The sequence below is a fragment of the Delphinus delphis genome, chromosome 2 (assembly GCF_949987515.2).
Source record: "Delphinus delphis chromosome 2, mDelDel1.2, whole genome shotgun sequence".
Lineage (NCBI taxonomy): Eukaryota > Metazoa > Chordata > Mammalia > Artiodactyla > Delphinidae > Delphinus > Delphinus delphis.
Window position 1 is genome coordinate 58,628,531 of NC_082684.1, and position 12,726 is coordinate 58,641,256.

At 36.0% G+C, this 12,726-nt stretch overlaps 1 pseudogene; it reads right to left on the minus strand.

The window, feature by feature from the left end:
• Window positions 1-1,129: 1,129 nt before the first annotated feature.
• Window positions 1,130-11,242, minus strand: LOC132417917 (proteasome activator complex subunit 3-like; annotated as a pseudogene).
• Window positions 11,243-12,726: the final 1,484 nt, after the last annotated feature.

A 12,726-nucleotide genomic window follows, 5' to 3' on the forward strand; every position in this document is an offset into this window, starting at 1 on the left:
CAATTGCTTTGTTACTGAATACTCTTCATGGGAAAACAGCATCCTGACTCCTTCTCTACACCATACTGGGAGTAAAAAAAAGATGCATTCAGGTGGAAATATGATTGGGGGTTGGAAGACAGAGACAAAGAAAGAATAAAAGTCAGAAATAGACACTGAGAGAGTCACCAGCAGATTGACAGCAGATATTGACTCTCCAGTAGTGGTAGAATAAAAAACTGGGGGTGTTATGGGTTAGTACAAAAGCTGTAACAAGTGATATCTCTGGAAGATTTGAGATATAGAGGCAACTTTTCTATGGTTTTGACTTGCCTGACAGATTTCTATATACACAGAATATGTACATGCCCGTGTGGGCATTTACACATATGCACACAAGTGCCTGCTTTCCCTAGAAGTAAAATTCCAAAAAGAAAGCCCACAAGGAGCAGCAACAATGGCAGCAGCTGACCTTCACAGCTGCAGACACCCCCCACTCCAAATTACCAGGGCAGGGGGGAGGAGGTGACAGCTAACAGAGTAGGAAGGCATGTGCGTGCATGACTATGTGTAGGTGTATTATGGATATATGTGCATGTAAAAATCTTAGTTATAAAAACATCTGAAGGAGCTAGGGATTTGGCTGAAGGTCCAAGGTGTTTTTTGTCATGCTCAGGTTCAGGTTCAAAGTGGAATGTATGTAGATGGGAAACCCTAAGTCATCATCAGGGCAACTGCGGCAGGCAGGATCCAATGTCCCACAGTGGCAAGAGACACTAATCTTTCCTCAGGAAGAGAAGAGCTGATCCACTTGACTCCAATTTTTAAAAAATACCTAGCATTTTCTTCTAGTTCCCTCAGTTCCTAACCAACTAACCATCAAAAGGAAGAAAACACGAAGCCCAAGATATTAGCTTGTCTCCCCTAAAGGAAGGAAAAGTGGAAGAGAGAAAGCATATGTATTCTTGTGCTAACATATTGGGCACACAAACCTGGAGTTCTCCAGAAATTAGGACAGGTTTATTGATTTTATTTTATTATGAGGTATTGGGGAAGGAAATAGAAGGCCTGTAAAAAAGAGGTAAGTCTGTCACAGAACTACATGACAGTTTCATTAAACTCTAACTAAAAACACAGAGAAGTGTGATTACTATTTCCAGCCAGTTTCCCCATCACCATAGTCATGTAACAAACTAAGGTGATGTGGGTCTTGAGCCAGACTCACAGAGTCCCCTGGCCTTGGCCTCTGTACAGTGTCTCTGCATTTGATCTTTTTGATATTTTTCAGGATCATGTCATGTAGAATGACATATTGATTCTTTAGCTCTGATATGATGAGCTAAAAGCTGTTATGTTCTTTCTCATCAATACCTGTCAGGGTGCAAGAAAGTCCTCCACATGGGGATATTTAGCTATTTTGGAAACCGATTTGGCTCTTGTAACATAATATCTAGAAATCTGATCCAGATGAGATGCAGCTCTCAACATTCTTAGCTCTGCAATTGTCTTCTCCTAAATGGACACCCCGAAGTTGTTCCCATCTTCTAACACAGGAATTAGGAGTTGTACCCACATTTTTATGGTGCTTCATTTCAGGATCAGCGGCCAGATCTCATGTTTCACTGTCTCAAAACTCTCCACTAACTCCTGGTTGCTTTTTAGCATCACATTGGGCATCACAAATACCATGGTTCCTTGGAAGGCCTCCACACTCACCCAATCTTCGCTTCTTGGAAGTGGGATCTTCCAGTCCATTGTGGCTATTGGTGAGAAGAATAGTCAGGGACCAGCAGACTCATGTCTGAGTGGATCTGAGTTAGGTTATATATGTTTAGGATTGGTCCTTTCAAAAAACTGTCAAGTTCTAACAACTTCTTTGAGAAAATGTTTTCCACCAAGTCTTCTGCCTCAATTGTGATCTGCTCTCTGAAAGAATCAACCTTTGAATGGTGGGTAGCGTCAGAGGGACTAGAGGAATCTCAGTGCTCCCTGGAGGTGGCTGCGCTCGCTTGGCTCACACACAGCTTGCTGAGTCCCACCCTCAGTTCCTTCCTCCCACTTGCTCTCCTGCTGCCTGCTGCCTGCTCACACTCTATAATTATCTTAATTACTCCCTTTACATGTATCAGTGTTCCAATTTTTACTTCAGCCATCAAATATAAAACTTGAGAAGGAAACTGAATTTGCCCACATATTTGCCATTTCCATGTTCTTTCTTCCTTCCTGATGTTCCAAGTTTCCTTCTTTTAGAGAACTTCCTTTAGCTATTCATTTAGGGCAGGTGTGCTGGCAACAAATTCTCTATTTTCCATCATTTCAGAATGTCATTATACTCCCTGTCACTCCTAACATTTTTAAGGAATTGCTTTTTTTCTTCATTTCCGATGTTCCAAATTTCTGTTATCATTTCCCCTTTGTATTAGTTTCCTAGGACTGCCATAACAAAGTACCATAAACTTGGTGGTTGGCCTACAAAAACAGAAATTTACTGTTTCACAGTTCTAGTTGCTAGATGTCCAAGATCAAGTTGTTGGTAGGGTTTGTTCCTTCTGAGGTCTGTAAGGAAACATCTGTTCCATGCCTCTCTGGGTCTTCACATTGTCTTCCCTCTATCCTTTTCTTTGTGTCCAAAATTCTTCTTTGTGTAAGGACAGCAGTCACATTGGATTACAGCCCACCCCAATGACCACATTTTCACTTGATTCTCTCTGTAAGAAATCTGGGGGCTTCTATATACCTTTTTTTGGGAGGGGGGGACACATCAACCCATAACATCCTCTTTTTGAAGAAATTCCTTTAAGTAATTTTTTTAGAGCAGTTCTGCTGCAATGAGTTATTTTAGTTTTGCTTCATCTGAGAAAGCTCTTATTTTACATTTATCCTTAAATAATATTTGCCCTGAATACTGAAACTTGGTTTTAAAGCTTTTTTCTTTCAGCACTTAGCACTGTGGTACCCTTACTTTCTGGAGTCCATGGTATCTAGTGAGAAATCTGCAGTCATTGAAATTATTGTTCCCTATAGACAGTGGTTTTTTTTTTGTTTTCTGTTTGTTTTCTCTAAGAATTTTTTAAAGACTTTTTTCTTTATCATTCATTTTCAGTAGTATCTGGTCATGGAGTCCTTTGTATTTACCCTATTTGGGATTCACTAAGCTCTTCAACTGGTAAGTTTATATCTTGGCACCAAGTTTGGGAAGTTTCTGTGATTTTTTTCAAAATTTTTTCCACACTTTGCTCTATCTCCTCTCCTGATACTCCAAAGACACAAATAATATAAATATTTTGTTACATGACATAAGATTCTTGTCATTATTTTTTTTCCCCTCTGTTGTTCAGATTGGATAATGTATCTTTATCTTCAATTTCACCGACTATTTCCTCTGTTATCTCTATTCTGCCAATTAGTCCCTGTATATAGTGAGGTGTTTTTTTCCCCAAGTAATGTGTACCTTATATTTCCTTGCTGAAACAAATTTTCCTTTTGGTTTCAAATACCTTTTAAATTGTTTTCTGGAGCTTTGTGAAATTAATAGTTTCTTTCAAGTCTTTGCCAAATAATTCAAATATATGTGTCATCTCATCATGGGTGTGTCTTGATTTTTTTTTTCCATATGAAATGAGATTTTCCTGGTTCTTCAAATTCCAAGGATTTCTGAATTTTACTTTAGACATATTAAATGTTATACAATGAGACTCTGGGTCTTGATTAAATCCTGTGGCGAACGTTGATAGCCTTCCATGGGTTACTGTTTTAAAGTTAATTCTGATTCCAACCCTTTTTGCACTATTCGGAACTGTTCCATGTGTGCACCAGTCAATATCCAGACCTGGGTGATGGTCTCTCTGTTCAATTCTCAAAGTATTTGGTGTACTGAATGGGATCAGATGCACACATGTGGAGTTTGAGGATGAGCCCAGAAAGTCATAAAGAGCTTAGTGTATCTCCTTCCTCAGCACTTTCCTCTCCACAATGTCCCTTGTACTTCCTGGTTTCTTTGGGCTCCTCTCTGGAACTCTATTCAGAAATCTGGTGTTTTATATACTCTGCCTTGCTGGGCACTCCCAAAACTGCTCCTGCATGCAGAGCCAAGCAAAACAAGGACAGAGAAAAAAACCAACCAACCAACCAAACAAAGAAAAAAAATGGATTTCCACCCATTCTTTTGGAAATACAGTTCTATAGAAGGAAAAAGAAGGCTCCTCTCCATTAGAATTTTGGCTCCTGCAGGAGCTTATTGCTGCCAGCTGCTGCTGTCACAATGGGATTGCTTAAGGGCTAGAGCGAAGGGGAATGGAAGAAAGAAAACAAAAGATATAAAATTATATACTCTCTCTGAGTGTTATGGGTTCCTTTTCACACTCCTTGAGCCAGACTAGAGGCTTTCTCTTTGAGCTCTCTCTGTTTGTGCCCCAGTGGCATATTCTGGTGCTTAAGTTTCAAACCATGAGGTATCAGAAGAGAAAAAAATACTAGATTCACTGCAGCTTTGATGGTATTTTGGATTCTAATCTTCTGTTCTATTCTGCCTGTTCTATTTGCTTATGAGCGTTCTCAGTATTCATTAGGACACACAGGTAGTGTGTATATACATCTTATCCAGAACCTGAACCTCAAATATATATTTTTAGTGTAGTTTTATTTTACTAACACCAAAAAGGGAAATACATGGACAGAATAGTACTGACCAATTTCACTTCTTCAACACTGATATGTAAAATCCTACATAAGATAGCTTCTTGGGTCCATTTCTTTGTAACATTTCAAGAAGCAAAGCAAAGTAAAGCAATTCTGTATGTCATGTGTATATTATATATTAAACATACACAATAAAAGAATAGTAAGAAATATGGAAATGATATTCACCAGTTTCAGGAATTTGATTAACTCTGGGGAATGAGAAAGAGGAAAAGAATAGTATGTGGACTTAGAGTCTATGTCTGCAAGTTTTTTTTCTAAAAGAGAAATAAAATCATCTACAGGTAATATGTGTGTTTAATCATAATAATGAACTGATAGGTATATGTAATATTTGTTTCTGCTGTTTTTTCTATGTTTGAAACATCACAATGAAAAATTAAAATATTAGAAATCTGATAAAAACAATTATTTTAATCAGCACACAAAGTGACACTTATGAGCAGAAGCATTCTGGAAATAATATTCTTATACTGTTAACTGTAGTAACAATAATTCTGCAGGGAGATAATAGCAATATGGACAAAGCGATTAAAATTAAATCCTTGCTAACAGTTTTAAGTCATATTTGTAATATTATGTGATGGTAGAATTTCGTATAAAAGACATCATTTGTAACACAAAAGTGACAACAACATATATCTCCAAATACAAATGATAAACCATTTGGGGCACATATATTTGAGCTGAAATTAGTGGGCTGGTGGATTAGATAAGAGAAGCAGCACAGTGAATTAATACATTTCAAATCTAAGTGTATGTGTACTTATTAAAGGAAAATGTACATTTGCTATTAGCATAGCAACATGTTTGAGTACCTCTAATTGATTTAGGAATTATTATTCTTACAACATTCAAAAAGTCAAGTTATTTGGTAAAGTGGAAGTGATATTGTCATTTGAAAAGTGATAATGTCATTCAAAATTTCAATAATAAACATATATTATAAAAGGAATATAGATTTTACAAAATACACTCCAGCGTGGTATATTTATTTGCCAATTATTTTCATTTGTTTGATTGTGTGCTACTCTAAACTTACACATCTAAAACTGAAAAAGAGATTTAATCATTCCCATTGTCATGACATTTTTCAACCTTGTTTTACTGAAGACAGCACAGTAATTTCTTAAGGCCTGACTTATCTGGTATGCACTGAATCATTTAAATCCTTTTCAATCTTTCCTTTTAAGAAACAAAAAAGTAAGGAAAAAAAGCTATTACTAATTTGGTCCTTTATCTAAACTATGTTATTATTTTGCTAATATTATTTTTCTCCTATCTCACAGCATTCGGGTAGCAGAGTCATCTGAACATAATACACAATACGATGTGTAGAATACATAAATTAACAAAGAATTATAAATACTTGGAAATTATTATTCTCATATTTTTTAGACTAATTTATATAAATCAGTAATCATATAAAACTAGTTTAGTTTAAAATAATTGAGACTATTTCAAAGTACAGTATATGAGATGTCTCCCTCATTATCCAAAATGGACATTTGTAAAGTGAATCTATGCCCTGGATTTAATTTTTCTTTTTTTAGTTATCAACAATCTAGCTGAGATTAGAAGTTATCAGCATACTGAAAACCATGTAATTGAAGGAATATTATCTCTTGGCTTTACTCTGAGTCTGAGAGAAGAACATAGCTACTAGAATAATGCGATAGTAAAGAGCCTTGATAAGGTCTAGTAACCCAACCATTGAAATGCACCATGGACAGGTATCGGGTGCTTTATTTCCCTCTAGTGGATAAGTAAATGAATAAATACAAGGAAAAAAGTCAGTTGTGCTTTGATGTGCTTGCTTAAAAGCCATTTATTATATTGAGATGTCTCATGTAGAGTACTTAGAGAACTGCACTATAAAATTTGCAAACAGAAAATAAATATGTGCTTATTATCAAATAAGTGTGCTGAATCAGTAAAATGAATCGCTAGAAAATCTGCAATCAGTTATCTTTTTTCTGTACTCTGAAAGTCAGTGCTCTTGAGGCAGAAACAATGGGATAAAGTGATGCTTTTCCTCTTTCAAGTTAATATAGGAAAGTTACAGAAAAAACATTAAGAAAAGGAAAATTTAAATGTCATTTTTATTTGCTTTTGAGAGAATTAATTTTTGTAGAAAATTAGTATTTACATCGCTAACAATTATTTTTGATAAGACCAACTCTAAAATCATTTGCATCACCTGAACAAATGGTCCTAATGGTCCTGGGCAGAAAAATCATTAAAAAAGTAACATATATACTTTTTAAAAGACAGATCATATGCTAAACATTTAGATAAAATATTTAATTCTCAGACCAATATCATAAGTGATGTACCATTTTCACTCTCACCATTTTATAGATAGTAGCTGAAGGAGACTGGTAAAATGTTGCTTCTAAGGTGACAGGAAATTGTAGAGCAAGGATTTAAACCCAAGTAGGCTGGCTCCAGAATTTATAATCTGTTAAGAAAGCCTCAAGGCATGTTATCTGGTAGAAGAATCTGGTATAATTTTAAATACTTACCATACCAAATGGATACTTGAATAATCTGGATTTAGTTTTAGCATAAAATGCTGACAGAAATTGTTATTGAATTAGGGTTTCATAGTACACTATGAAATAGAGAAGAAAATTGAGAGCTATTCTCAAAGATAAAATTACTTTTAACATTTGAATTAAATATAGAAAATCAAGAGAACTAAATATTCTAATTTTTCAATAGTCAGTATAAAATACCTTGTAAAATCAACTGGTGAAAACATATATTGAAATTGTTTTCTAGGATATTTTTCTATAAATGGGTTAAATATGAATCAATTACTTTAATTTTAACAGTCCCATTTGCTACTGAGTCATTAGGGGTTGATAATATCTTCTTCCCTTGAAACTGGGCAGAATTTTCTAACTAGTTCAACCAAGAAAGTACAGCAGAAATGATTCCATGTGATTCTGAAGCAATGTCACAAAAAAGATATATCCTTCTGCCTTCCTGTGATTGTAACCAAGCTACCCGATTTTGCAGAAACCCAAGTAGCCTGCAGAGACACCTTGGAGAACAGTGGAAGTGCCTTGCCTCTGAGCATCGTGCCCATAGCAGGCAGCACATGGTGGCCATGCCAATGATCAATCCTGAAAGTGAGTTCTTTGGTACCCAAGTGAGGCATACAGTTGAACTTTTGAGAGAGATGAGCAGTTTCCACCAGACCCATGTTTAAATTAATGAATAAGTTTTTCAGAACTAACTTACTAAAGTAGTTTATTTTTTTAAGGAAGATTTCTGACTTGTGTAATGAAACTTCCCAAGTGGCCTTGTTAATGTTTCTTTACTAAATGAATGGTTGTCTCTTATTTTTTAATGTAAAAATTTTCATTTGAGTTTCTTAAGATGTAGGCCATGTGTGATAGACTTTTATTGTTTTGTTTTTGTCCCCTGGTCCCCCACAAAGGTTTTGGTAAAGATCCAGTGAGATGGTTGAACTCCCATGATGTTTCCTCCATTTCTTAACTTATTAAAATTTGTCTTACATAAAAGTGAAAACTAGGGCTTCCCTGGTGGCACAGTGGTAGAGAATCTGACTGCCAGTGCAGGGGACATGGGCTCGAGCCCTGGTCTGGGGAGATCCCACATGCCGTGGAGCAGTTAAGCCTGTGCACCACAACTACTGAGCCTGAGCTCTAGAGCCCGTGATCCACAACTACTGAAGCCCATGTGCCACAACTACTGAAGCCCGCGCGCCTATAGCCCATGCTCCGCAGCAAGAGAGGCCACCGCAAGGAGAAGCCTGCGCACCACAATGAAGAATAGCCCCCACTCACTGCAACTAGAGAAAGCCCACCCACAGCAACGAAGACCCAACACAGCCCAAAATAAATAAATTAATTATTTTAAAAAGTGAAAACTAGTCATTTCAGGGAACTGCTTAATATATGATTGGTTGTAGGAATAATCCATTTCTCTTGGGTCATTCTCATTCTCTATCTATTCTAATTTTTCCAGATACACAGAAGCTACAGCTGGTGGCTTGACTGCACACCTTGTAATAGTTTAGTCATATGTGTTCTTGCACTGTGGTAATCTGTTGGAACGTAGAAATAAATATTGGAAACTATTTTCACTCAAACTCTCTGTCTCTGTCTCTCTCAAACTCTCTGTCTCTGTCTCTGTGTCTCTCTGTCTGTCTCTCTCTGTCTTCTCTCTCTCTCTCCAATCAAGACCCTTAGCAAACCCAGAGGTAATCTTAAGGCTTGCTTGTCCACATAAACAGATAAAGCTAGTCTGAAGTAATTAAAGCACTGTTTTAACTTCATCTAGTGCTATTTATCTATTTACTTATATTTTAAGACAAATAATGTGACAGATACCTTGAAAAGTACTTTATATACTTATACTATTTAATGTAAAACATATGCATCAATTCTAAATGTCAGAATAATAAAACCAGTAATTATGAATACACACAAAATCACCAACTTCAAGTAACCCTCCTACTCAACTTCTTAAGATACTCCTGCAATTGAATTTTTGCTTCTGGGACCACATGTTAGAATGTCAAAATATTATAACAAGGGTCCCTCAAGAACTGTGTAGCTCAACTGAACAAGCTTAGGAAATTCATACAGCATTTGTATCAGCATAAAGCATCTGGAACCCTTGCTAATCTGAGTTCTACCAGACTCCACTGAGGGTCACTCATCTCTACTCAGGCTTTTCTTAATAAGATTTAAAATGATAACTTGAGCTGCCAACTATCCAGAAATCATATTACAATTCAAAAATTAAGAATATGTGATTATAATAATAGGAAGCTTCAGAAAACATGCAATTGAATTTAGCACTCAGGTGAAGAATATAAATGATTTTCCTTTATTATCTTAAATGGGTATATTTGGCTCACATTAGATTATTAGTTCTACCTTAATAGATAAAAATTACATTAAATCTGGAACTTATTCATTTATCCAACCAATAGTTGTTAAGAAGCTAATATGTGTCAGGTATTCAGAGAATCTAAAATTGAAATTAGTTTAAAAATGTATAAATAAATACATTAAAACAGAAAAAGATCCCTGCTTTCACATAAGTTACATTCCAGTGGAGGATGAGAATAGTGATAAAATGTAAAGTAAAAACTGTAGAATGTATGTTGGATGGTGTGAAATGACATTTTTGGTTTCTGCATTCTCCCCCTTTGTTTTTTTTTTTTTGTTGTTGTTGTTCTTCTCTTTCTATGTTTTGAGTTTTCTAGAATTTTTTTTTAAATTTAGAAGTCACTTTGCAGTTATTTTGTGGTGGTCACCATAGTGGTTGTTCAGCATGTATATCTCCATTTTTCCAGCCAGATATTTTTAAATTTAAATATTATAACTTTCAGTTCTAAAATGTGCACTCAGTTCTCTTTTGTTTTTTGTGTTCCTCTACTGAAATTTGTCTTTTCATTCCTTATTGTGTTTTTTTTTTTTACCTCATTAAGCGTAAGTTTAGTAGCTGCTTTCTGATAATTTCAACATCAAGTCATCTTGCATTGGCCTCTGTTGATATTATTTTTCCTTCAGAATGGGTCATTTTTTTTTCTTGTATGCCTATTGATTTTATGTTGTAACACTGACATTGTCAATATTATGTAATGGAGAATCAGCATTCTGATATATTCTTGTGAAGATTGTCACATTTTTATTTAAGCAAGCCATTAACCTGGTTATATTCAAACTGTTTTCAAGGCAAAATCTGTTTTACGTTGGTGGTGATGGTGGAGGGGCAACTCATTAATCCTTTTATACTCAGTGTTTTGAGTCTGTCTGCACATGCTTGGCTTGTGGTCAGCCAGAGACAGGTAAAGTTAATATACAGAATTTGGGACTACCATAGTTTAGGGTTTTTGTTTGTTGTTTGTTTTTGATCAGTAACCCCTCTCACTCTGCATGGGCCAAGGAGTCCCCAAAATTTTCTCTCACTCTTTTCAGGCCAGAAAGATGATGGACTTTTTCTCTCTTGGGTCATTAGCCACCATTAGTCACTCACCAAACCTTTCCCCCAAGATTCAACTGCCATCCAAAATGTGTCTACTTTGTTTTGTTCTCCAAATCCCTCTGGTAGTTTTTGTTTGTGTGTGTCCAGGGTTTATATTTATGAGAAAATAATTTTGTTAAAATTTTACAAAGCCATCCTAGCAGCAGAAACAGTACTTGACATTTGGCAGACTTTTTCTTTTAAGAAAGACTAAAATGAAAAGCCCTGGAATAATCCTGATCATTTCCATGTTACTGTAGTATCACTGAACCTCTGACAGTACATGGAAAATTATTTTGTGCACAAGGAGAAAAAACATCTCTCGACCAGACATAATTCTACAACTTGTTCTTTTGAAGTTTTAATGAGGAAATTATCTTGCACTTATAAGAGAAAGTGGCTTTCCGATCCAGGTATACATAGAGACCTGCTTTGGGGCTTTTAGTTAATCCTGGAGAGTAAATCAATGTGAATACAGTCTTGATCTCATTATGTAGAAAGGAGTCAGATAATTGATTTAACTTTTTTCTTTGCCTACTTTGACAATCATAGCCATTTCAATGATTACTAACTATGCTAATAAAAAAATACTATAAAAATCACTCCTCAATTTCTTCCCCCCAAAGGAAAATATGCATTGCATGTTCTAAGACAAATTATTCCCTATTTCAACAAAACTCAGTAAACATTATTACAACAGTGTCATTTCAACTGTGAATTCTTAGTCCTGCTTCCCTGGTAGCTATTGTATCTGCTCAGTAAGAATTCTGTTATGAAACACAACTGTTGCATACTGTGCAAGATGGAAATATGCAAAGGGTAAATGAAAATTACTGTCCTGTTTAATGCATTTTTAATACTCTGTTACTAATTCCAGTGCTCTAACTAGAAAAGCCAATTGCAACAAATCCTTAAGAACTACAATCTGTGGTGCAGTTAGTAGGGAGGAAAAGCTGACTAGTGAAAAACTCTGATGAAAAGAAATAATCGATTTATACCTGAAACCATCAGACAGGTTTCATAATTGAGCTGCCACTGTAATTTGTTTTGCAACACCAGATAACTAATGCATATAGCATCTCCCGCATACAGATGCAATAGACACAAATAACCTTAAGAACATAGAAGATAATTATGTGGAAAAATTAACATAATTAAGAAGTGATGAATTTTGAGTGTTTATTGCCTTTGTTCATTGTATAATGTATTTAATTGCAGGTTTATATAAGTTTTTTTGTAAATAATGACTGTATTTAAGAAGCAACTCATAAAATTTCTTTGATTTAACAATTGGCTCTTGCAAGGTGGTATGAGCTGGCTCCAGCAAATCACTCCAGCCCTCTCAAACCACGCCATTCCCTACTCAGCAGTGCTTCCTCCCTTTCTGGCTGGCCAACTCGGTAGTTCCTTGTGAAGGTGACATTGTGTTTTCATGAACCTTCTGCATCAGAATCACTTGGTGAGCATAGCCACATTCAACAAATACTGGTTGAACAGACTGGTTTTGATATTTGACAGAATAGTTTCCTAATTCCAGATCTACATGTTTTGGGAATATGCTCAATGACTTCATCTGAAAATGAGGGACACTGTGACGATTCTATGAAATAATGCCTGTAAGGGGGTGGGCACAAGAGAAGTGCTTAATAAACAAGTTTTCTGTGCCCCTTCACTCCTTGCTGGGACAAACTCTCTGATCATGGTACCCTTTTACTGGCCATGGCAGTGCCTCATCCAGGCATTCCTGCTTCAGAATCTTCCCTCCTACCTTCTGGAGTCCAAATGCCAATGCCTGTCATTCCTTGTTAGGACATAGAAATTATCTTAGCCAGCCTCCACTTAACCATCTCTTTGCCAGCACTCGGAAGAGTACTGATGCCTATGGACCTGGCCTATTCCTATTTAGTGCTGTCGCTGGACTCACATTTATCTCCTCACTGGGTTGTGGGCACACCAAGAGTTAATCAGGTGTGTCACCAAAATGTTCATGCCACTTTTAATTGTAGCTGTGTGATTCATTAAAAATTAGGTTAACTGATA